At 45.9% G+C, this 26,144-nt stretch overlaps 1 long non-coding RNA gene across 1 annotated transcript in view; it reads right to left on the minus strand.

The window, feature by feature from the left end:
- Positions 1–2,200: 2,200 nt before the first annotated feature.
- Positions 2,201–26,144, minus strand: part of LOC147463453 (uncharacterized) — a 48,324-nt gene continuing 24,380 nt past the window's right edge. The window contains exon 3 of the long non-coding RNA XR_015190215.1: positions 2,201–2,274. This is a non-coding gene — a long non-coding RNA (uncharacterized LOC147463453). The remainder of the gene's footprint in view (positions 2,275–26,144) is intronic.

The raw sequence follows: 26,144 nt of genomic DNA on the forward strand, positions 1-26,144 counted from the left end.
ACTGGAAAAGGTTGTGAGGCCTTCACATGCTGATCCAAAGCTGATGGGTAATGCCCTTTTTCTTGGGAATAATACCCATAGTTTTTGCGATTGCTAAGGATTAAAAATTATGTGTGGAGCCTAGATCAAAGAGAATTAAAAACTCTTTGCTTGTTGAGACCACCTCAACCCTGCAAAATTGTCTTTCTCGTTGATCTTGACAAGTGCTACCTCGCACATCTGGAACAGATATTGCGTAAGGAGGATTTTTCTTTTGCCAAGAGGAATTTGGCTTCATGTGTCCCTTCTCCTAGAAAAAAAAAAAACATCACCCTTCTTACATATATGCCTTCAACTAAGAGGGAGTAAGGAAGTGGCTTTTCTTGTTTCCCTATGGATTCTTAGATTGAGTACTAATTTGCTGAAAAGATTCAAGAAGACTTCGCTACATATAAAGTGCTTTTTGCTTTGACTTAAGAGCTTGATGCTCTTATCTTTCTTGGCCGACTATATCATTGTTTGGAGTGTATTGTCACTACACTTTCATCGTCTTTTGCAAAAGAGATTAAAGAGATTTTGATTCCAAAACAAATTCATACTCACAAAGATCGAAGAACCCCTCAAGAAAAAACAATATGAAGTTTTTTGGTGAACTTCAAGAACTACCCACCCATGGATGCCCAACGGATGACCTCTCAGGAGTTAATTTCATGATGATATGATATAGTTATACAACGAAGCTTTGGATTTACTTGATTTTTTTAAATATGGATTTGACATGGTATGGCCGACGACATGCATTCATCATATCATGAGGACGACATTCACTATGGTATGGCCGACGACATGCATTCATCATATCATGAGGACGACATTCACTATGGTGGCGCTTCAACAACTTTGGATGGATGATCACATTCAAAGATCGCCAATTGGGAACTCTGTCTCACTGATGAGATCCAATGTCATTTGCATTTAAAGTGGTGTACAAGTGTGTGAAGTCTTTTTTGCACATTGTCACCACAACACATAAATGCTTGATTGCATGATAATTTGCAGGAAAAACTTGGGGACACATTGGGTGTATGTTAAGTTGTGTCAATCTTTTTTCTCTTTCTTCTTCCACTTTCATTTTACTATATACTACAGAATTTCTCTCTCAAGTGTGAAGTGATAAATGTTTAGCAGATTGTGGTTTTCTCTATATGTGCCATTAGATCACATGTCCGAAGTGATTACACATGGGGCTGATCTTCATTCATAGAAAGGATGCTTGAGGAGCTCTTTTTGCCATTGATGGAGGCAGATTTTTATCACCCTGCTTCTAGAGACTTTCAGTTTTAAGAGGCTTATCAACACATAGATCTTTGAGGTCTCTTGGGTTTGTTCCTACAACATTAACAATTCTCTTCCATGTTCCTCTACTATGTAGTGATCTTAAAATAGGTCTCTACAATTTCTTTTTAAAAAAGACGACCTTTGAAAACATCTCAAATGCAAGGTATAGTGTAGGGATTGAGAAGCCTCACAACATAGGAAAGACTTTGCACTCTCTACATAAAGAGATTGTCTAGCATGCATGCAATGTGTGTTTACCTTTCCCTTTATGTTTTCTTTTCCTTAAGTTTCCTTGCACTCTGTTACATGTATAGAATCGGTTTATAATTTTGGAAGCCATTAGAGGAGACATTAACAAATCTAGAAAACCCCCCCCCCCCCCCCCCCCCCCCCCCCCCCCCCCCCCCCCCCCGCCCGCCGCCGCCGGGGCGCATTTTTATTTTGCTTTGTTTTTGTTTTCTCAATGTGATTACAACAATTCATGAGACTATCCATTGCCAACAGTTGATATCAAGGAGCTGAAAAATATATGCATCTGATTTAAAGCAAACCCCTCCTCTTAGCAAAATATCAAACAGCATCTATCCATGCTAGGAAAATTGTAATGGCAACAAACCATCCGCCCATGTGCTGCTTGAACTAACACCATGACAATGAGATTGAGTGTCTCCAAAAATATTTTGGTGCACTGACATCCAACCTCATTAAAATGAGCAGCTGCTTTGTATACCAGAGACGTGTACTGATTTCAGGAGCAGATACTCCCTATGTTGTGATCCAAGACTATGGACTTTTAAAATTTTGTTGCACAGCCTCGATAGTAGTTGGTCCACCCGCCATGCCAAGGCTTGAAGGTGCAGCAGCCATTGAAAGTGTTCGTGGTCCTGCAAGCTTTGACACTTTGTTTGCCAATTCTGATGGATTGGCCCCCTCTAGTCTGTCAATAGTCTCCCCGTCCTGGTCATTAACACCGACAAATGTTCAACTGTTTCTCTTTCAGTTCACATATCCAAGCAGTTTAAAACTCAGCTCCTTCCAAAAGACTTCACGCTCTCTCTCTCTCTCTCTCTCTCTCTCAGCTAGGGAGATCTAGATGACCGCGATTGAGGAGAGGAGCTACACAGTATCAACGGAGACTACAGCAGAGAATTCGAGCCTTACTTTTTCGACGTCCAGAGTGCAGATTAGGATGGATCTCTACCATATCTTCACCCCCCCCACCCCCCTCCTCCTCTCATTGTACTACACACTGTACTGGGCACCTTTTGTATTAGTTGGCACATCCATACAGTCCCAGCTTGTAGTAGTAGTATTTTTGTTTCAGTTCTTTTTTATTCCGGACATGGTATTAGATTCACTATGTTGTAACAGCTTAATCTCATAGGTCATTTTGGCCTTTTGAAGACGTTAATATATCATTTCATTTCTCTCTCTTGGGATAGTTTCCTACAACGTTAAAATACTCTTCTCCTTCTTCTCTCTTCTTCTCGGGTGTCTGTGCGTGTGTGTGCTAATAAGAAGAGGAAAATGGTATAACCTTTCTATCACCCAAGTGTGGTAGATTGGTTATGCCATTTCCCTCTTGAATAACAGGTCTTGAGTTCAACTCTCCTCTTCGGATAGATCTTTAAGGTCTCTTGGGATAGTTTCCTACGAAGTTAAAATTCTCTTCTTCCTCGTGTCTCTCTCTCTCTCTCTCTCTCTCTCTCTCTCGCAGAAAAGACAAGTCTGTATCAGTGAGTACAGTGAGTCCTTGAGAATGCTTGGGTAAGCGCGTCCACAAGGATCCGTACAAATCAAAACATATGGACAAGGACTCCAAGCTCAAGGTGGCTTGTAGAGTCACAGAGTATGAACCAGGTTTATTCATGCCAAGTAATCAGACCCAGTGACACTGTAACAAATGCAGTGGTGCGTGCCCATCGTCTCAAGAAAGCCTGGCAGCCCTCCTTCGCTGCCCTGGAGGAGCTGATTCAAGTATCTCCCTGACTACGAAGGGTGTGAACTAACCCAGTCTGGATACCACTAAGTGTATTCGCGGGAACAGAAGGCTGACCACTAACAACATGCAAGCATCTAGCCAAATCATCCACAAGGTACTGCAATGCAGTAGCATAAAATCAGCTTGTGGGGGTGAGACTCAAGAGCATGTATAGTATCTGGCAACATATCCAATGTGCCCCGTCAATAGCCGAGATCCATCAACAAGAAAACGTTATCCTCTCCTTCCCCCTCAAAAATAAGGTGTGAATCGAGAAACTATAACAGCCAGAAAACCGAACCCCACAAGAAAAAACTTGTGCAAATGCACACCCGGCAGAGCAGGACACAAACTGCACACCATACCATATGTGCATGTGGACAAACCCGATGGCAATGGCTGATAGCCTCATCTACATGTAAGACGCAGCATGATCAAGCCTGATCATAGCCAACCCATGCCCCCACCATAGTACAAACCAGCATGGATGATCAACCAAATGAAGAAGAGTATATAGGGGCTGATCCGCAAATCCCAGAGGAAGGTCCAAAATCTGTACATGAAGGCTTGAGATAGGCCAACATCTAGTGAACACTCCATCGTATAGGTTGACAATCCAGAGTTTGCTGCTGCAATAGAATATGCCGACCAATGCTTGCAGAATTACTAAAAAAGGAGACTGTCTGATTTTGATCCGCAGCTAAGGGCCAGTGCCTCTCCCCAAGGTCCCCCAATAACCGCGAGAGGCCTCCTCTCCAAATCCATAACCACCACGAGGAAGCATCATGACATGAGAAAATAGGGTCCACTACGTGGTGTTTGCCGAATGAGTCTACCACACGAATAGAGCTCCATCCGGTCAAGAAGAAGGATTTCTCAAGCAGAATGGTAACAAACACCAACCTTGCATGAGTACCCTATCTCAGTGAATCTGATCCACTGCAAATAGTATGCAACCAAGGCAAGCACCAAGGGGAGTACACTGTTCAACTCACCTCAAAAATCCCCAGAATCACATCGTCAATCTCTGCAATCCGAGTATGTATTCCTCTACACAGACCAAACTCAACAGCAATGAAGGGTGCATCCAAACAACAATGCCGTGACCACTCAGCAAGGGATACAACAGGCTGTCTGTCCCAGCCAGCCAAATCATTATGAGTCCGCGCCCCCAACTAGCATTCCTCACAATCCTCAATAGAAGGGTTCCAAATCAATGGCTAACGCTCAAACTCCTCTTAAGGCCCAAGGTGGCTGGCAAGCAAGACCTTTCCTCATCTTCACCCAAATCCTCCACATGCATCAATTAAAAGATGAGCAATGAGCAAAGAACAATGGACTCATAAAGCATCTGAAATATTTAGCAGACTGAGCGACGCTAGCAGCCCGCATCCGTTGCACATGATGCAGAAAACTTTCCGGGGTTCATTGCCCGAAAATAAACAATGAACAATGAGCTTAGAAAGTAAGGCAAATCTTTGCATCTTTGGATCACATGCATGCCAAGCAAACTCTGGCTTTGGTATCAGCCCCATCCAAACCTCCAAAAAGGAAATTCCTAATGAGACGAAGCAGTATGGAGAAACTCTCTGAATGCAGAACCCAACACAAAAGTTGTGAACCATGTTGTAGCCATAGTCAGCACAAGAAACAGAAACGGAAAAACCGCAGTTTCAAAGTTTCGGTTGAGGCCGTAACGGCATTTCTTTTAGTTAAAAGACTCAGCTTAGTGTACAAACTATTATTGGACTTAAACGTACCACCACCCGCAAAGCCACCCAAAATTCCCACAAGCCACCATAAGTGTATTTAAAAGTCACAAAGTCACTCTCAAGTACCCTTTAACCTTGGGGGGGGGGAGAGAGAGAGAGAGAGAGAGAGAGAGAGCAGTAAACACAAGAGTGCAGAGTCTGCATACGTAGAAGCCCAAATGCATAAAAATTATACAAAGGCAAAAAGATAATTGATTGCAAAAATATAAGGGGACACACAGATGCTTTAACTCCCACAAAAAAAGGTCAGAAACCACTTTTCTTCCGGTCCGAAATGATGGGAAACAGCCGGTCTGTAAGAAATGCCGTTTCTTGCTACTATGGCTGTAAAATAGAGGTTCTCATTGGCAAAAGATCTAAGCAAGAAGAGGAGCTACTCAAAACCTACACATGATTCTTTGCCATGGCCAAGGACTGTCCCGATTGTCTGGCATGCTCCACTACCTCATAAAGTGTGAAGATGTTTGTCTAGAATGCATCGATCCTGTACAAAATCCATCTGAGACGCATGTATCAAATCTGGTAGGAAAGACTGAAGTCTAGCACTGATCCCCCGAGTGAGAATCTTATACATAGAAGAGAGTATAGTAATGCGACGCCTACAAACGATGCAATGTGCACCCCCCCCCCCCCCCCCCCCCCCCCCCCCCCCCCCCCCCCCCCCCCACCCCCCCCCCCCCCACCCTTCTCTTGCATCCGCGTAATGAGGATCATCCCCAGGAAGGAACCATTATCAATACCTGCAAGAGCATCATGCATCTCTCCGACTGTAAAAGTGGCTAACAGTGAACTACCCATCAGTGAAGTGGCTCTACAAATAGTAAATGACCAAAACTCCTCTCTAGCATGAAGCATGTCCTCTGTGATTGGCACTGATTTGAACAATTCTACTCAACTGGGGAAATGGCAATAGGAAGTGGAGATGTAAGAGCCTGAAAGTTTGCATGTGACGCAATATTATTGAAGTCTCCCCCCACAATAGGCGATACATCCACTATCTCTTGCCCAAACACCAAGCATGCACGAACATCGTAGAAGCATATACAACCATGATACCAAGCAAAGAATCTGCAATAATAACTACATAGCACAGCCGGGGAACAATACCTGATGACTACGCACCGCTGAGAGACAATGACTCTCCACTGAGATACATACAACGCCACTACATGACATGCAGCCAACTGCGGGCTCCCAATAAGTGCGAAGCTCTAGGAAGGAGCTTCCCTCAATGATAAGTGTGAGAAAGAGAGAGCTTCTGCTCTTGCACAAGTTGTAACAGACTTGGACACTCCAAGTCGAGAATCTACCACGACACCACAAATAATCACTTCAAACAGTTCACAGTTCACAAATTGATTCGACATTGGCCCGCCGGCGGAGTTCCGTGCCTAGAGATATTGGCCCCAAAGACTGGCGTCCCTTTTGGTATTTCTTTTTTAATTAATCTGTGTTCAAAGTACAAGAGTGCGGGCAGGCGCTCACACTCAGACTCTGCGTCCAGATGCTCCGAGTTGTGAGAGGCCAACCCGCTTATTTAAAGATTACAAGGGATGCTAAAATCAAAGCCCAAAAGCTGTCCCAAAAACTTGAAGTATTATAAAAGCTTTGAAAAAAAAAGCAAAGGCTCTTTCCCTCTCTTGCTTGTAAAAATAAAGCAAAAGGATTCTCTCTCTCTCTCAAGCTCTCTTGAGTAAAAATAAAGCAGTCTTTTGCGTAGCTTTCTGCCCTTTATTTCGCGTAGCCAAAAACTGCCCCCCAAGAGCTGTCCCTGCTGGCCATACGCTGCTACCACGTGTCAACAGCCCCGCCAAACGCGGGCGTCCGTACAGCAAGCCATGTCAGCATTTCCGCCGTACAGGGCCTTTCCAAAAACAGCCAGCGGGTGTGTGCGAGTATGGGACAGCCACCTCACTATCAACAGAGAGTGTATGTGTGTGTGTTGTGGCACGCCATGTCACCAGTTTGTGACATACCCCCCTCTTGAAATCATTGTAATCGCCCTCGATTACGCCTGCAAAACAGACAGAGGCCATAAACTGTCTTAGCAGACACTGACTGTTAGTACCGACGCACTAGGAACACACATCTAGCACATGTACCAATCGACAGTCACATCACATGACAAATCACATTCAACATTCACTCGGATCTTAGACCATGATTTATCGGCAATGCAGTTAGCAATCACATCTAGATCCACTTAAGACCTCATAGATGCCCGATTGACTAACCCCTATTGCAACCATGTCTATTCGAGATCATTTAGACCAAAATGCTGCAGTCATTTTGTCCATCAGTTCCTGCACTTAAAAACAAGTCAAGAACAAATCGGTTTCATATTCAGGAATTCCATTTCATAAAGTCATACATCAGAATACTGTCAGCTCTCAGTATCCCTGAAGCTCAAAAGAGACATCAGTGACTCTAGTATTCTAAAAATCAAGGCATCTGTTGACAAAGGAGCGGAGTAACTCCTCTCTTGTGCAACCCACTGCACCAGATCTCCGGCCAAGCTGAGTTCGGCGTTCCATTTGGAGTAGACTATGCTAAACCAAAAGCTTCAAGGTAAAGGTTCACAATCTGAGGAGTATCTGCTAGGTCCTCCTCCTCCATCCACTTTGCATCCAATGTAGGATAGTTCTTGAATTTAACCAAGAACCTCCTTCGTACTTTACCCTTATTCTTTCTGTCCTTATGTGCCAAAATCTGTTTTGGAACAAGGATCTCCTCGTTTTCTTCCACTTCGGGTTGCTCATCGGGCTCCCCATCTTCAGGCACATCACCTTTAAAAGGTTTCAAAAGACTCACATGAAATGCATTGTGAATCCTCCAAGTGTCAGGCAGTTTCAATCGGAAGGAGACATCGTTGATCTTTTCGGAGATTTGGAAAGGTCCGTAGTATCTCATACTAAGCTTTGGAAAACGCCTCTCCTTTCCCTTCTTCTTTCTCAAGCGTGCCTTCTCAAAACGTACGAGCACCCAATCATCCTCCTTCAATTTCAAATCATGACGATGGCGATCCGCTACCTTTTTTTGTCTTTCCTAAGATTTCTGCAAAGCCTCGCGGACCTTGGCAAAAGCCGTGTCTAAGTCGCACGTGTACTCATCAGCTTCAAAAATCTTATCTTTCGTGCTTAGGAAGGGTGGAACCTTCGTAGCACCTTCAATAATCTCAAATGGCGCCTTCCCCGTCGAAGAGCGTATCGTGTTGTTGTAGGCAAATTCCACCAAAGGTAGATACTTTTCCCATTGAGTCTTCTGATCCGAGATATAAGACTTCAAAAAATCTAAAACCACTGAATTGGCAATCTCAGATTGCCCGTCAGTCTGCGGGTGGAAAGATGATGAGAACTGCAACCGCGTGCCAATGTTCTCCCAAATTGCCTTCCAAAACAAACTCATAAATCTGGGGTCCCTGTCGGAGACAATCATCTCGGGCATGCCATGTAATCTAAAAATCTGGGCCACAAACAGTCTCGCTAAGTGATCCGGCTTGACTGTTTTCTTCACTGGAATAAAATGAGCCTCCTCGCTAAATCTGTCAATAACAGTCCAGATGCCATCGTGACCACTCTGTGTTCTCGGGAGATCAAAAATGAAATCCATTGCAATACTTTCCCAGGGGCGGGTGGGTATGGACAAAGGCTGTAACAATCCCTGCGCTGTATGCCTGTCAAACTTGACCTTCTGGCATACCAAGCAATTGCGCACAAACTCGTCCACATCCTTCCTGAGTCTCAGCCAAAAGAAGTATCTTTCTACCCCTGTCACGTGACACATCCAACCCCACGTGTCCGTGGACAAGCTACAGCATGACAAGGGTTCAGTTCAGACACGTCAGTCTAGAATAGGAAGTGATCTGGTACTTTTGTGAGTCTGTTTGTAGACCGTGCATGTCCAGGCACTTAGAGTAGATGCATATCCTATGGTTGCACACAACATGATCATCAGCATTACCATCAGAATCCATCAGGAGCATTTTCCCGTGCATTAAACCTATTTCCCTATTTTTGACATTTTCACTTATTATTTTTAAGTGACTTTTGTTGGGAACTGGGTAAGGCAATTTGACTAAGTTAATATATAAGCAATCCCTAGCGCTAGCATTTCTGGCAGAAGAGCAAGGAGAACACAGGCACAGGGCAGCAGGTTCCTCCCTCTCTCTCTCAAGCAAGGTCCCCCCTTAGGTTGGCGTTTTTCCACAAGACTAACCCAGCGTTTTCAGCAACCCTTCCACCGGCATAGGCAGCGCTTTTGGAACAATGTGCATCATCATTCCAAGCATCCGCTTCAGCGTTTTGAAAGCCTTCAAGACAGCAATTTCAGCCCCTACACTTGGCGATTTCAGCAGCCATAGATCAGCGTTTTGCAGCAGCGTTTCAGCCCCATCAGGCCAGCGTTTCCAGCAGCAATTCAGCGAATAAAACAGCAGCAGGAACAACGTTTTTTTCAAGCAAATACAGTCAGCAACTCAGCGTTTTTGTCAACACCCAATCAGCGTTTTTGGAAATAGCAAGGAGTCGGGTGTTTTCAGCATTCAAGGCCGTAGCAGCATATAGAGGTCGTCGTCGTCGTCACTGTCGCCTTCGAAGCATTCAGTTTCCTGCATTAGCATCACTTAGCTTCGCATCTACACTTGTACCAGATTTGTGCAATCAATAGCGTAGACCTCTCTCGCCATCGAGAGGGGGGCCCTTGGAGGAGGGTTTTACAACTATCCGGTGTCGTATTCTCTTCTCTCTCTATCTCTCAGTCTCAGCACCTTCATTCACAGTGTTCATCCACTTTGTTCATGATCACTTGCACCCTATCATTTAAGAACGGAAGGCTCTCCCTTCCATAAGTAAAAGGAACCTTGAGCACAGTTCGGAGCACTCATCTTGAGCAAAGTTCAACATTCATTCCGCTGCACCTTACAACCCCTTTCATGGTGGTAGCAATGCCGCGGTGACCAGTAAAAGGCGGACAATGGCATTTAGTCATAACCTTTTCCCTCAACGGCTGTGTAACGCACAACATGGTTTTCCTCATCAAGTAGCCATCCCGAATGGAATATCCCGCTACTGTCTCCCCATCCCGTATCCGTGTGGAAACGTCTGCAAAATTCGTATCCGTGGCATACTGATCAATCATATCCTCGAAGCTCCTATGATTATCGCGGAAATAGCGAGAACCAACGGTTTCCGAGACAAAGCATCTACCACCAAATTCTTCTGTCCCTGCACATGGACAATCTGGAAGTGAAACTGTGACAAGATGTTCGCCCACCGCATCTGCTTTTCCAATAGCTGCTTCTGTGACAAGAAGTAGCGTAAACTCTGATGGTCTGTAAAGACAGTAAAATCCGCTCCGAGTAGGTAATGCCGCCACTGAGTAAGAGCATGGATAACTGCCAAAAGCTCTTTCTCATACATCTGTGCAGTCAATTTCGGCCTTGAGAACAATCGGCTCTCGTAAGCAATGACATAGACTTCTTGCATTAAGACCGCACCCAGACTACGATCACAAGCACACAATATACTTCAATGACTTCTACAAGTCCGGCAAAGTCAAAATTGGTCCCGTAGTCAATTTCTCTTTCAAAGTTTGAAAGGCAGTCACCTCTGTGGGTCCCCACGAGAAAGGGACTCCTTTATGTGTCAAGATATGCAAAGGGGAAGCAACCTCTGCAAACTTTCTAATGAACCGCCTGTAGTACGGACACAATCCCAAGAAGCTTCTAACTTCATGGACATTCTTCAAATCGGGCCAATCACGGATAGTCTCTATCTTGGCCGGATCTATCTGCACTCCTGCTTCTGCTGACACAATGTGTCCCAAAAAGTGTATCTCTAGTAGAAAAAATTCACTTTTCTTTGCATTAATCAACAGCTTGTGATCTTGTAATGCCTGAAAGACTTGAAGCAGATGATCTCTATGTTCTGCCTCATCCTTGGAGAAAACAATGATATCGTTAAAGAAAGTGCCAACAAATAGCCTGTACTCTTGAAAATCCTGTCAATCGTTCAGTTAAATGGCGCAGGAGCATTGGTTAAGGCAAAAGGCATCACCAAAAACTCAAATAACCCAAAAGCCGTCCGAAAGGCTAACTTGTAGACGTCTCGCGGCGCGATTCGGATCTAATGATATCCACTCTTCAAATCAATCCTGCTAAAGCACGAGGATCCCTGTATCTGTCGAGTATATCATCGATCCTAGGGATCAAAAATCTGTTCTTGATGGTGATTTTGTTGAGAGCTCTATAATCGATGCACATTCTCCAAGATCCGTCTTTCTTCAAAACCAACAACACTGAAGAGCAATACGGTGAAGTACTAGGCTGGACAAGACCCTTTTCCAAGAGGTCTTTCACTTGGTTCATAATCTCTTCGTTCTGGGCTCGGCTCACACGGTAAGGTGGCCGGTTCGGTGGTGTGCTTCTAGGTATCAGCTCAATAGTATGATCTTCAAGACGAGCGGGTGGTAACTCGCCTGGCAGGCCCTCTAAGAAGCAATCAACATGAGAGTGGAGAAAGTCTTGGCGTTCTTTATCAAGTTCAGACATATTTGTCCTATCCTCATCGCTCAACTCTTTCAAAAAGATGGAGTAAACAAACAGACTAGATTTCATTAACTTTGAAATGGCCGAAGCCGATACAATAGGGACAAACTCGCCCTTAAGTTTAATGTCAAGTACAATGGTTCTGCCCTGCTCTATGGTCAGTGTCGCTTTCCTCGCCCGATAGTCGACCACGGTGTTGTTCTTGTGGTACCAGGGAATTCCCAAGAGAACATCACAACCTTCCAAAGGCATTATGTAAAAGTCCTCATGCCCAAATACCCCTGACAATGCAACCGAAGTTTGCCAATGACAAGTGTAATGGCTACGTCCCTGTCGGGTGCCGCTAGAACTGCCTCCACAAGTGGTCCCATCCAATTGGGAGTGATCTCGAGCCGCGCCGCCAATTCCGGTGAAATGAAGTTGGCCTTGGCTCCTCCATTAAAGAAGATCAGGGCTTCTTGGTCTTTCACTTTGCCCCAAGCTCGACAAATTTCTGTAACTCTCGTCCAACGTGCTAGGATCGGTACCACCGCAATCTGGAACCAGTCCTGTTTTCATCTTGCCTTTTCTTCCACGTTCCTCACTGCTCTCGAACTCTCAAGCCTTTCGTCGTCCTTGTTGTTCTGTTCTTCCTGTGCCTTTTTAGGGCACTTCGTGCATCCTTCTTATATGGGTTGCTCTTCCTCTTTCTACTTTCATTTGTCGAAATCTGTTCGGCTCTTTGTGTCATGATCTCATCTGTGGGGTAGGTCAGACTGCCTGAGTGAATGGAAAAACCCCGTTTCGCATGACTCATCAATTCCTGAATGGAAGCCGACTTTTGTTCCAAGCAGTGATCTCGGATCTCTGTAGGAAGACCCAAGGTAAACCGCTCAATCTGTTCCTTGAACGAGATCTTCTTATATGAAGAGGCGGGTAGAAAAGAGCTCCAGAATCTCTCGCAATAAGCGTCCACTTTATCCTTCTTGGTCATCCGAAGATGGTTCCAAGCAGTTCGTATATCGCGTTCATACTCTCGAGTCAACCAAGAAATAAAAAGCCTCTTGAATTTCAACCATTTAACTGGCGCAATCTTGTTTAATAGAAGCGTGGACCACCAAGTTCGGGCATTCCCCTTGAAGTAAGAGGCAGCTCTCCGAATCTTAGAGTGCTCTGAGTAACGCCCTCCAGGGAAAGCGATGTCAAACTGCTGTACAAATGACAAAGCCTTCGAAGCATCTCTATAACGAGAAAACATGTCAAATTTAATTGACTGTCCACCTTCCTTAAAACTCTCGGACTTTCTTGCTTTTGTCTTCCAGAAAGCCATACTGGTTGGCTTTATAAAAATTATTCTTCTTTGCATAAAAGTTGCTATCATCAGAGTCCAAACTGTTTGTAGACGAGTCCTTTGTAGAACTGTCAATCACGGGGCGAGATTTAGACTTCTTTGCCTTTTTCTTGCCTTTTTCGAAGCGTTGCTTTTTGCTTCGCTTTTTGCCTTTTCTGTCTTCTTCGCTCGAGTCAAATGAGCTAGAAGAACTGTCAGAAGAAGAAGAAGAACTGGGTACTCCTTCAAATCGAACACGCTTCTTCTGTTTCTTTGCCTTTTCAAAAGTAGACTAACGAACCAAATAACTCGGGAAGTCAGTGCCTTTCTTCTGCTTTTTGTCGTGCTTTTTAGCTTTGTTCTGCGCGTCAAAAAGCTGAGCAATTCGTGCATCAACCACCTCTTCTAATTCTTTCTCTGTATACTTCTTGGGAGTAGGAGGTTTCTTGAGAGCAGGTTTTCGGGGTGGTTTTGTGGTCTGCCACTGCGTGTGCACCTGCTCAAAAGAAGTCTTTGAAACCAGCCCGTGGGGCGGTAGGCGTTGGCTTTCACCCGAAATTCTTTACTTTAAACACACACACAGAGCACTTCGCAAAGAGAACCTGCGAAACGGGAATTAACACTTAAATACACACACCGCTCGGAAGCTAGAATGCCCCGACCAAACGCCGACAACCTGTAGGCCCCAAAATTGGCGCCCCTTTCGGTATTTCTTTATTCTTTAGGAGGGTAAATTACAAAGAAGAGTCTTAGGAATCCTTTATCTGTATCAAGCTAGATACCACTTGTTTTGGCCAAGTTTTGGCAGCATAACAGTCCCAAAACTTGCGCGAAACCAATTCCCCTGCTGGAACTCACTTCCACTGGCATAAACCCTCTGATTCCTGCCAAAAAACAGTAAATTCAGCACGCTGTATTTACTGGTTTTTGCCCTGTTTTCAGCCCCAAACAGTCCCCTAACTGTCCTCTGCCAGTGGGGCACTATTCCCAATGGTTCTAGCATCCATATGGCTGAAAAACAATAAAATTACAGCACATACACAGCGCTGATTTTGCACCTGTATGGTGAGGTTATGACCCTCACCAGTGCCTGCTTTGGAGTAGCAGCTAGCTACCCCTGTTCCTGCTCAAGGAGGCTCTTGCCTCAGCACAAAAGCATGAACCCACACAGCTGTACATCAGTCAAATGAGGAGCCCTCTTGTGGGGCATCACATAACTGCACGTAGGGGAGAGAGAGAGCAGTGTGTAGTGTGCAGGGCATCACTCCTAGCACCACACTGTACATGAGAGGGAAAGAAAGCACTCCATAGCTCTTAACCTGTGAGGACAGGCTCTCAATGAAGCATCCCCCCAGCATAAATCGAGCACCCTCTCTTCTGCCCTTGACCTGTAATGCATCTGTGAACAAATAGATGCAAAAAGGAGAAGATTTCCATGGCTGCCAAAACCTGCATATTGCTGAAAACGCAGCAAAACAGGCCTGTAAACACGCATCTGATGCCTTCCAATGCTGAAAATGAGCTCCTGGACCTAGGCAAAGTCATGGGCAGCTCAAAAATGGAGAGAAATGGCTGAAAATCAAAGTTATCAGCCTCCGAAACTGCTCCAGAAAGTCAGTTACGGATTCTGTTCTCCCAGACTTGGTAAATTGACCAAAAAGTGCCACTTGGCACTCATACATGCAATTTCCCTGCATTGGGCTTCCTGCTTAAAAATCTCTCAACCGGTGCATCAGTTGACTTTGTAGCAAAGTAATAAAATGTTCCCTTGGTCATACCGAAGGTAATGACACGAACACATTTCACGGCCCAAAATAGCAGTTCCCTAATTTTTAGGAGATGCTTCCGTCGGGCTCCCGCTGGTCTTCTGACCATCTATCCTCATTGGGACCGCATCCAAAAGTGAAATATGGCCCAACTGTTGGATACTTTCTGTTGGTGATCCCACCTTGACTTTATGCCTTTATTGAGTTCACTTCCTAGTATCCACCAACTTGCTAAGTGCGACGGGGGGACCTATATGATCTTGCTCTGAGCCTAGACATCCTCTTACCATACGAATTCCAGTGCCGACCACTACCAATCTGCGGGTGAAACTACCATTCACATTGGCCATGCAATGTCCGACCATTTGCAACTTCAAAAAGAGGGTCTCAGAAATAAAACAAAAATCATTGGAAAGAAACCAACAACTAAGGTTAGCAATTGCCACGTCCTCGTGACAGTCTTGCTCATATATTTTGCCAATTTTGGGTCCTTGGCAAAATTAAGCATCATCTTTGTTGCATCGCCGATCAATTGTCGACGCTCCATCTCTTGACGCTCTGCCAAAGTAGGCCGAGGCGAGCCGTACTCCTCGCGTGAATCTTCGTTGTGATCCCTTCCCGCATCTCCGGATGCGGAGGGAGTCAACTGATCTTTGCCTGAAGCCATAAGTACCGTGGAAAAAAAATAGGGATCGGATTTCTCGTAGAAGAGATATCGGCCACGCTCTGATACCACTGTAACAGACTTGGACACTCCAAGTCGAGAATCTACCACGACACCACAAATAGTCACTTCAAACAGTTCATAGGTCACAAATTAATTCGACACTGGCCCGGCAGAGTTTCGTGCCTAGAGATATTGGCCCCAAAGACTGGCGCCCCTTTCGGTATTTCTTTTTTAATTAATCTGCATTCGAAGTACAAGAGTGCGGGCAGGCGCTCACACTCAAACTCTGCGTCCAGATGCTCTGAGTTGTGAGAGGCCAACCCGGTTATTTAAAGATTACAAGGGATGCTAAAAGCAGAGCCCAAAAGCTGTCCCAAAAACTTGAAGTTAAAAGCTTTGAAAAAGAAAGCAAAGGCTCTTTCTCTCTCTTTCTTGTAAAATACAGCAAAAGAAATCTCTCTCTCTCGAGCTCTCTTGCGTAAAAATAAAGCAGTCTTTTGCGTAGCTTTGTGCCCTTCATTTCGCGTAGTTAAAAACTGTCCCCCAAAAGCTGTCCCCACTGGCCATACGCTGCTGCCACGTGTCAACAGCCCTGCCAAACGCGGGCGTCTATACAACAAGCCACGTCAGCATTTCCGCCGTACAGGGCCTTTCCGAAAACAGCCAGCGGGTATGTGCGAGTATGGGGCAGCCACGTCACTATCAGCAGAGAGTGTATGTGTGTGTGTTGTGGCACGCCACGTCACCAGTTTGTGACACAAGTAGAATATCCAGAGTCCTAAAATCTTGACGCATCAGCATCTTTAGCAGTCCATTACAACTAGTCAGATGCAAAATCTGTGTTCGTGCAAAGTTTGCTGCTTACGAGATCCATCTCTTTTATACACAGTATCTACGATCTTCTCAAAGATAGATATGCTTGCCTAGCTTTGGAGTCTTCTCGACAGCTTGCCTCATAGGGAGACACATCTTGTCGGTATGCACAAATGACATCATGGTTTCAGCTACATTGATTTAGTATGGATAGACTACCCCCTTTCTACCAATACTCGCTAGATGCACCGTCCTTGTCCCTCACACGGACCGAGATTTACCGCCTCATCAGGCAGGATTTGATTCAACTAGACACCAAGAGGACATGGATAGAGCCGACAAGAGCACTTGGCACGAAGTGCTAGAGCTACATAGACACAGGGAGAGTCGCTTGAGGAGATTAGACAGTGGGAGACATCCAAGAGGGAGATCACTGACTTCTTTAGAGCAGAGACTCGGCAGTCCGATGAGCAAGCTTCATAGTAAACTTCAAAGTCCACCTATACCAGAGGTATATTGACTGACAGAGTCATTGAGCTTGGGAGAGCTAGACGCCCACATCTACGAGGGCCACCACGGCATCGATGGAGGCTCCATCAGAGGATCAAGACTATTCTAGCACGACACGGGAGACATCCAGTACGACTATTTATAGAGGCGGACAATGGCGATGCTCTTCAGCGATCAATGCAGTACATCTTCGGACAGCACTCGATGCTGGACATTCTCGGACACTGATGATCATTTTAGCTATTATTTTACTTCATTTTATTTTGTCCATAGACATTGTATTAGATCCACCAAGGTTGTGTCTTTTGGTCTCATAGGTCATTTTCGCCTTTTGAAGACGTTTAATATAACATTTCATTTCATCTCTCTCTCTCTCTCTCTCTCTCTCTCTCTCTCTCTCTCTCTCAACCAGCATGAGCTCTTTCACAAAGTAGCTGAAGAAGTTGACAGGCCGTGTGTTCACGCTAGAAGCAACGCGTGCGAAATTGCAAGCGAAAGTGTGATGCTAAGGGGTGGTGAACATGTAGGATAAAGGGGGTGATGGAAATTCAGGTAGAGTCTTCACACTCGTCTCCATTATGCCAAGGTCAGTCAGTTGAGGAGGCCCGACGGGTCAGTTGCTTGTGAGCCCGAGGATATGCGTGCAGTTGCTGCTGACTTCTACCGTGAGTTACTGTCTGCAGGGCCCGAGTCAGAGCGGCAGGATGCATGCAGGGAGCAGGTTTGGGCACAGATGCCTTGTCTTGTGACTAAGGAGATGCGTCAGAGGCTAGAGATGCCACTTCAGCTTGAGGAGCTGCACACGGCTCTTAGGGCCCTCCCCCGTGGTAGCTGTCCAGGTGAGGATGGGTTCACTCCCAGCTTTTTCTTGGAGTACTGGGACCTGCTTGGCCCAGATCTTTGTAGTGCTTTTCAGTACATTTTGCACACAGGAGTGTTGCCTGACAACATGAGTGAAGGCCTGATTTACCTCATTCCCAAGGAGGGTGGCTCCTTGGGTGAGATTCGACAGTGGCGCCCCAGCACCATCCTCAACTCAACCTACAAAATTCTTGCCAAGGCTCTGAGTTTGAGGATTCAACCATTTTTAGAGAGCCTTATACATGGGACTCAGACAGGTTTTGTCAAGGAACGCAGTATCCTTGACAATATCTTTACTTTTTTGGAGGCTTCTCCCCTGGCACGGCTCCGTGGTGAGGACCTCGTGATTCTTCTTCTCGATTTTGAGAAGACATACAACAGAGTTGACTGGGACTTTCTAGAGGGCACTCTACGCAGGATGGGCTTCTTAGATGCTTGGATCAGAGGGGTGTCAGCCTTGTACAGACAGGCTCAGAGTCATGTACTTTTGGCAGGAGGTAGAGGTGATCGCTTCATGCTTACACGCTTGGTCAGACAGGGCTGTCCTCTTGCCCCCTTTCTCTTTCTGTTCTATGCGGAGGCGATGAGCAGATTTTTGGTGTCACAGCAGGTTGGTCTACGGGGCTTAGCACTCCCTATTCGGGGAGATGAGCTACTGGACGATGAGTTTGACGATGACTCAGCCTTGTACTTAGATGGCCAGGAGGCCAATCTTCACAGATGTGAGCAAGCTTTGGAGATCTTCTGCTGTGCATCGGGCGCACTGATCAACTGGAGAAAGACTGTGGCTTTCTCGGTTGGTAGTGCTCCTGTGCCAGATTGGATGCCAGGAGAGGGTTTCAGGTGGATTCCCTCAGGGACTCGAGTTCGGTACTTGGGTTGTCAGGTTGGTTTGGACTTGTCTCCCGAGCAGCAGATTGCTCCCCTTCTCCTGTCTATCAGGAGAAAGTTGTTACATTGGAGCTCAGCACGACTTTCTCTGGCTGGCAGAGTAGTAGTTGCCAACCAGGTGTTGTTGGCGACTATGTGGTACATCACTTCTTGCTGGATCTTCTCGAGTTCTTGTATCAGCCAGGTAGAGAGGCTGATCAGGAACTTCCTTTGGTCACGACGTGACACTCAGATAGCCCAAGCCAAGGTGGCTTGGCAGGTCATCACGCTTCCTTGTTCTCAGGGAGGGCTTGGGATCATTGATCCAGCACAGCAAAGCAGAGCCCTTCTTGGGAAGTTCATCGTCAGAGGACTTCTTCCAGGTGAGGAGCCCTGGAAGGAGCTCTTGCTACAGCGGCTTCGTGCCAGGGTGCCTCAGTCAGGAGGCCCTTGGCAACCTTCGACCAGATAGATCTTTACAAAGATGCGCAGAGTTGGTTTGAGCAGGAGACTGGAGGATCGCTTCGATGTGAGCTTGCTTCGATCTTGGGAGCTCTTGCGGCGAGGCCTGGAGCAGAGACAGCCTACTTGCACGGAGGAGCGCCTACGACAGCCCCTTGTCTGGAACCCCATGGTTAGCACTCAGAGAGGCCACTTGGTTGGTAGTCGGCCTCATGTTTCCTGGGGTCCCATGGCAGCAGGTCCAGCGCGATCTCTAGGTGAGTGGCTAGAGTTCACAGGTTTGTCAGAGGAGGTACAGGGGTTCCAGCTACAGGGCATGAGAGGGGTGCAGAGCATGTGTCAGGGCATGAGAGGGGTGCAGAGCATGTGTCAGGACATCTCAGAGTCAGTTCTAGCTGAGTGGCCCACGCCTCTCGAGCCAGTAGCACCCCGGTGGATGGGAGCCTTCACACGACTGGAGGTTCTCATCTCAGTCAGGGCCTGCTCAGAGACTGTCCCAGCCCTGTTCTTCGAGCTGCAGGGTTGGGGACGACTTCAGTGAGTTGCAGTAGAGGCCCCCCAGGTAGCAGAGTGCTGTTTTCAGAGGATCCGAGTAGTGGGCATCTGTGGGAGGACTTGCGTCATAGAACCTCACCCAGCAGCTCTTGAGAGTGGACACTGGAGGTTATGGGCTTGGGAGTGTTGTCCACTGGCACGAGTACAGTGGGGTCCTGGTGAGTGGCTATGGAGGGACTCCTTCTCTTCTGCAGACCACCCAGGAGTCCCGTTCTTTCAGTACACTGTTCGACTGGGACGTCATATACTAGCAGTACGTCATTGGCAGGAGGAGGGTCTCACAGACGAGTTCTTGGCAGCCTTTTGGGAGAGGTTGTGGGACTCCAGACAGCTGAGGCGAGTCACTCTGTTTCAGTGGCTGGTCGCACACAGAGCTACAGCAGTAGGAAGCTGGCTAGTGCATAGTCGTCTCTCGGCGGCATGTGCAGCTTGTGACCATTTGGTGGAGAGTCAGCGTCACTGTCTTTGGGACTGTCCCTCGGCCCAGCAGGTGTGGCTACGAGTTCTTCGGCTGATGCCTGCTCTCTCCACGGCTCGACAATTCACTTGGGGGGCAGCGGCTTGGTCCACCCTCACGGGCCCGGCACTTCAATTTGAGCTATCTTCCACCAACAGGATGATAGTGATGAAGGGGAGGCGACCTACACTCCAGCCTGCTACAGAGCTTACTCCACAAGAGTGGTGCAGTGAGAGAGGAGCGTTGGGAGCTCATCAATGGCCTGACACTTTGGTTCATCTGGAGAGCCCGATGTTTCCGCATCTTTGAGGCTGTTCGTGACTTTTGGCTAGAGCTGATCCATACTCCCAAAGGACAGCTTGAGGGACTACAGGGCAGCTCTGACCGCATGCGAGAGCGCCGCGAGGCTTTCCTTCGACTCTGGCACCCTGGGCCTTCTACACCATAGTCGAGGGTGTGCTCAGATGGCACTACCATCCACCTGTGTGGCTCTTCCCTCCTCCCATTTCTTGATCTAGCCTCATTGTATATATGTTGTTTTTCTTCATTGGGAGAGTCTCCCCATCATGTTTGTTGTAGCCCTCTCTTGCAGAGGTGGTTGTAGCCCTATGGGCAGTTTTCATTAACTAATAGAAGGCTCTTTTTCTCAGAAAAAGAAAAAGTACAATGTCCGAGGGTTCTCCTCTCAGCCCTTCCATGCAAAACTAAGCAGAAGTGAAGCCCTAGGCACACTTATAAAGACCATTCGCCAAACTCAAAAGTAGTTACATGAAAAGCTGAAATTGTAAAAGCATTTGGTGCCCAAAAGCAAGCAACGCACGGGCTATCCATACGATCTGCCAGGTCAATAGCCGTCTGCAAAAAGCGCAGCAAATCGCGGACGTCTATATAGCATGCCACGTCATCCGCGCTACGCAACTTTTAGGTCTCTGCTTTTTATTTTAAAGATTCTAGGCCCCTTGGCTAGGTGCAATAATTTGGTACTTACCCCTTCTGGGCCACTCGGCCATAATCTACAAGTTGGTAAAACTTCTTCTACCTCTTTTGCTAGGGTTTTGGCCCCTTCTGTGCGGGCTCAGTGTCCTTTACGCCATGCCACGTCATGACTTTGTGAAGTACCCCTTCTTGAAAGAATTGTAATGTCGTTGTAACGAGACTGTGACAAACACTGTCTTTATTTGTTGGCTTCCTTCCCTTGATTGCTTTTTTAATTTTTGGAACCCTCTTTTTGAAATCACAAATGTCCGGATATTGCATGGCCATTGTGAAACGGTCATTGGCCGAGAGTTTCACCCACAGGATTCAAGGCTAGGTAGCCAGGAGATGGTTGGGCCGATCTGCATTGGAATTTTGACTAGCAAAGAAGTGGCCAGGCTCAGCTAAAGTCTTGTACGCCCCTCGACACGACTAAATAAGTTGGAGGGGGTTAGGAATTAAACCAAATCGGGCAAACTGGACACATGGCAGTAGGAGAGCAACCTGCAAGCCAACACACACTCCATAAGGTCTCATCCCAGCTGGGGGCGCCTAAATATGCGAGGGAAGGCTGAATCAATTTTGTAAGTGAATTTTCATTTAATGGAAAGCTTGCCTTCTTCCCTTGTCTCGTGTAGCACGATGATTTGCTCTCGTGCATCTTTCTTCACTTTGCACATATGATAATGCCCCAATAGTTGGGCTACTCAGATGACCATCTGCAATTCTGACGGTTTTATGCGCATTGTCGGAATGTGTGTGGTTTAGGCTAGGAAGGTGCGGAACCTATGGCTGTGAGAGTTTTTTATGAGAATCACAAACACTTCGTAAAAAAGTGTTTATGGAAAATCACCAACCCTCTTCCTAAAGATGGTCTAAAGTCTAAGAGCGTTCGTGACAGAAAAGTCACAAACCCTCTTTCCTATCGTGCTTGGAACCTGCTTGTTTACATAGTCAAGATTGTGATGAAAGTATCACCAAATCACTTTCAATTTCACTTAAAAAGATTAATTAAAAACACTAAACTTTCAGCCATGAAACCTCAATGCTCATTCAAGCACGAATCCCACTCAAAACCCAAACCTCTTTCATGGAATCATGTAGCCTCGCCCCCAATTACATAGTCGTAACATCAAGCAGTTGAAAGGAATACACGAGCTTCCACCTTCACGGTGATCATTTTTTGATTTTGCAGACATTTAAGAGCCTTTAAATTGAAGCCCACACACCATTTTGATAAGGAGAAACCCTAATTCACTTCCTCACAAGCTCAGATACAAGATTGCGAAGAGGCGGGACTCCACTACACATAGATTGAGCAACCATGAAGGAAATTACACAAAAGTGGAAAATTGCCGTTTTCCTCACTAAAAAGCAGCCTTCTCTCTCTTCCCCACAGCATTTTCAGCTGATGTATCAATTTTTGGGTCATTTTTCCACTTTGGACCAAAACTAAGCCCTTTTCAGCCAAGAAAAGCCATTTTTTATGTGAAAAATTCCAAACAAACTGAGAAAAATCCCTAAATTTGTGGGATCACTCGCATAAGCATAAAAAGCATAGATGTGCATCAATTTTCATCAATAATTCATTTTGGTTCACTTTCCAGGCAATTTTACGACGCCGTCCATCGGCTACTATTTTTGGCAGTTTTTGTCTGCATCAAGCTTTGTAGGCGAGGTTAGTGTGCCTATGTCAGGAGTTTTTTGGAGCAAGGGATTGCACATATGTACATACCCATGCATGGTGCATCAAATAAAGGATTGCCCATTTTCCTTAGCCAGGTGGTTATGTGGGGCCCACATGTGTACAGGAAGGACAGGGTGTACATAGTGCATCGATTTTTCACTATTACCAGTACCACTGTGTTTTTTCTATAATAAAGAGGAGTTGTTGGCGCGTAAAACTTCTCGAGGAAGCTATCCGCGGGCCGACGACGTGAGGTCAGCAGGTGCTTCAGATGGCATCTAGTGGCGTCAGGAGGGCGAACGAGGTCAATATTTGCACGCGGATGAGGACGGACACAACGTGGGTGTTTTCTTGTGAGAGTTATGCAGAAAGGTCATCATTAGGACCACTTTTTGGGGCCACTTCACGTGGTGGCGAGATGCATTATTGGAAAAAAGCTGAGTGCCAGGTGTGCGAATGATGCAAAAAGGTGACAACTATGCACTACGAGGTCAGTTTTTGGCCTGTTTGGGGTCCGTTTGAGGTCATCTAAAAAGCCAAGGGTGCCCAACTAATAAAGCTAAGTGTGGGAACTGAAAAAACAGAGAGAAGACCAGAAAAAACGTGGAGAAGAGAGGAGGAACAGCCGCAGGTGTGTTTTTGCTCATTTTGGAGCCTGTTTTGGCCGTAAACTGCTCATCCGAGGTCGGATTTGAGCACTTTGACATTGTAGACTGGGGTTTTGGGCCGTTCCGGACGCGATGGCGCTGTCCATTTTGCCAAATTCCTCACTCTTTTCCTGCTGTTTTTCTGTGTAAGTTTCTCCTATGAGCGAAGTTTCTGCTCTAGTTTGTGATTGTATCTGGCTTATTTTACCCATATTGTGTGAGCTATGTGCCCCATTGGTGTTGGCCCAAGCTCAATTGAATCTAAACATCAGAAATTCTACTCTTTTGAGCTGAGGTTTTTGGGGGTGTGTGTGTGTATGTGTGTCTGTGTGGAGTGGGCAAGTGGATAGTCTCTCTCCTCTCACTCCAGAGGTGTGTTCCCTGTCTCGGCCAGGTGTGTTGTCTAAGCCGAGTGGTGCCCCATAGTGTGTGTATGTATCTTCCCAAGAGTGTGTGTCGGGTCGTTATAGAGGCGCTGTGTGTGTTTTCATCCCGCTCACATTCTTTTGGCGCCCCCACGGAGGATCTTCTTCGAGTACCTTCTGCTTCGAGCTTCGAGCTTCGAGTTTCGGGATTGCAGATTACAGGTTACAGGTTACAGGTTACAGGGACAGGTACAGGTACAGGTGATTCACACAGGTACAGGTAGCTGGACTACAGTGATATACTAGCAATGATGTCACTTGCAGTTGTTGTGGGAATGCATCACTTGGCGCCTATGTGAGCGCATTGTCTGCTGGATTGTACGTTACTTGTGGAAACTGCCATTGTACGCCTTTGTGGAGCCATATATGGTTTTATTTGGCAGTCCCAGCCATTTCTGAGACTTGGTCTGGAAGATAGTCATTTCTGAGACTTGACTATACGCGATTTGCATTAGCTTTCGTGTGAGGGTCGATAGCGTGAGGTTTTTATTGAGCTGGGGGATTCTCAAATGTGGAGATCCTTTCGGTGATACAGGTAGCTGGAGCACCCTTTTCGTGACCTCGCCATAGGCTATGTACTAGTGAGTCCTACTTGATGCTCGGGTTCTATTGTTGACAGTTTATGCATACATAGACAGTCTATATTTTGGGTTCCTACTGCTCTACTTCTGGGGAAACTCTGTCGAAATTTTCCCAAGTTATGATGGCTGGTTTTTTGGTATTTTGAGCCATTTATGCTGTTATGCTGCTGAAATTTTGGCAAAATCAGAGGTTGAGTCAGGTGTGCCTTCTTGGGAGCTTCATGGTTGGCTTTAATGGATGATCAAAATGGCCCTCAATTCACTCCTTTTCATTTAACTCAAAGAATTCAGGTTAATGTTCATGTGTCCAGGAAGATCTTTTTCCAGCAGCGCATAGTCTTTATGTTTGGGCCAAGAAGATTGAGAGAGATCCTGGAATGTCCTTTGCCTGTTGTCATTCCGATGATTAACTATGAAAACTCATTTGATGTGCATGTGTTTGTCCTTATCTAAAGCTGAGCTCCATTGAAGTTTCTGGGGATTGGGTAGTGAAAAGTTTTGGGTTCTTGCACGTGTGTTCAAAGGGATTCTCAAAGCATTGTAACTTGGGTAGCCATGGCTTTCTCTTATCCGGAATTTCATGGAAGAAGTGGTGAAGATGCGGAAGACTTTCTTGAGCAAGTCGAGGTGGCATGCATAAGCAACAAAATGTGTGATGAGGACAAGATTTTGAGGCTATTTGGATTGCTTTTGAAAGATGAGGCCCGTGTTTGGTTCATGGATTTGGAAGCTAAAGAAGCAGTGGCTTCTTCTTATGGTTTGAGTCTTGACAAGTTTATAGAAGCTTTTTTGGAGCGTTTCCAGGTTTTTGAAGATGCAAATGCAGTATGGAATGAGCTCAATGCTCTTAAGCAAGGTTCTTGTCAAGGTGTTGATGCCTATGTACAAGGTTTTACAGATTTATGGACTCGTTGGTGTGTTGCTCTTAAGGATGAAACCCCCCCTTGTTCATTGAAGAAAAGTTTTTTTGTTGATGGTTTGTCACCTTGGTTGCGGTTCGAGGTTGAGTTGAAGAGGCCCGAGTCTTTTGAGGATGCGGTATGCATTGCAAAGCACAAGGAATGGAAGTGTAAGCATCTTCAGGAACATGGTATCAGTACAGGTATGCATGTGCAAGATGGATTTGACATGGAAGATGAAGTTAAGCCTAAGCAGGTGAAAAGTAGCCTATCCTATGATGTTTCTCGTTTTTTCCCAAGGTCTATTGTGAAGCGTAAAGAGGTCTTGCAGGTTGACAGGTTTTTGGAAGAGCCTAAAGAGGTGAGTAATGCTTTGGATACAGGATTGAAAAGTCTTGAAGAGGATGCATTGGCTACTTGTGTACCTTGTGATTCTGGGTGTGAGTGTGAGGTCAAGGTTATTGATGATGAGCACGTATCTTTGGATACTAGTTCCTTGGAAATTAGGGAAGAGGGCAAGGTTGAGAGCCATTTTGTAGATTTATTGGATGTGGAGCCTGTTTTGAAGCCATATTTTGATGTATGTGCAGTGATTGAACCGATTTATGAGCATGACTGTGGTTTAGAGCAGGGATCTGTATTCTTGGAGACTGATGAACCCATGCTTGAAGCTATGGATAGTGGTGCTAGCCATGATTATGATGTGGATAAAGTTACGTGTGATGATGAGTATGCTTATGATGATGAGAAGGGGTTTGGCATATATGAGTCCAATCTCAGCTATGTGGATGCCTATGCTAGGGATATGTGTGCTGCGGGGATACTTTTGTGCTTTGGATATCAACAACTTTACCTTGACACAATGCTTTTAGCTACTTGGGTGCATGATTTGCAGGTTGTTTCTATGGCTGGTGAAGCCAAGATGCCAGGTGATGAGTCACTTGAGTTGTCTCTATCGGTTGGGTTGAATGTGGCATGCAATATTTATGATTTTGGAACTCCAGACAGGGCGGATGTGTTAGTTGGATATGCCTATGGTGCATTTT

The sequence above is a fragment of the Adiantum capillus-veneris genome, chromosome 2 (genome assembly GCF_014529385.1).
Source record: "Adiantum capillus-veneris isolate H3 chromosome 2, ASM1452938v2, whole genome shotgun sequence".
NCBI classification, from domain to species: domain Eukaryota; kingdom Viridiplantae; phylum Streptophyta; class Polypodiopsida; order Polypodiales; family Pteridaceae; genus Adiantum; species Adiantum capillus-veneris.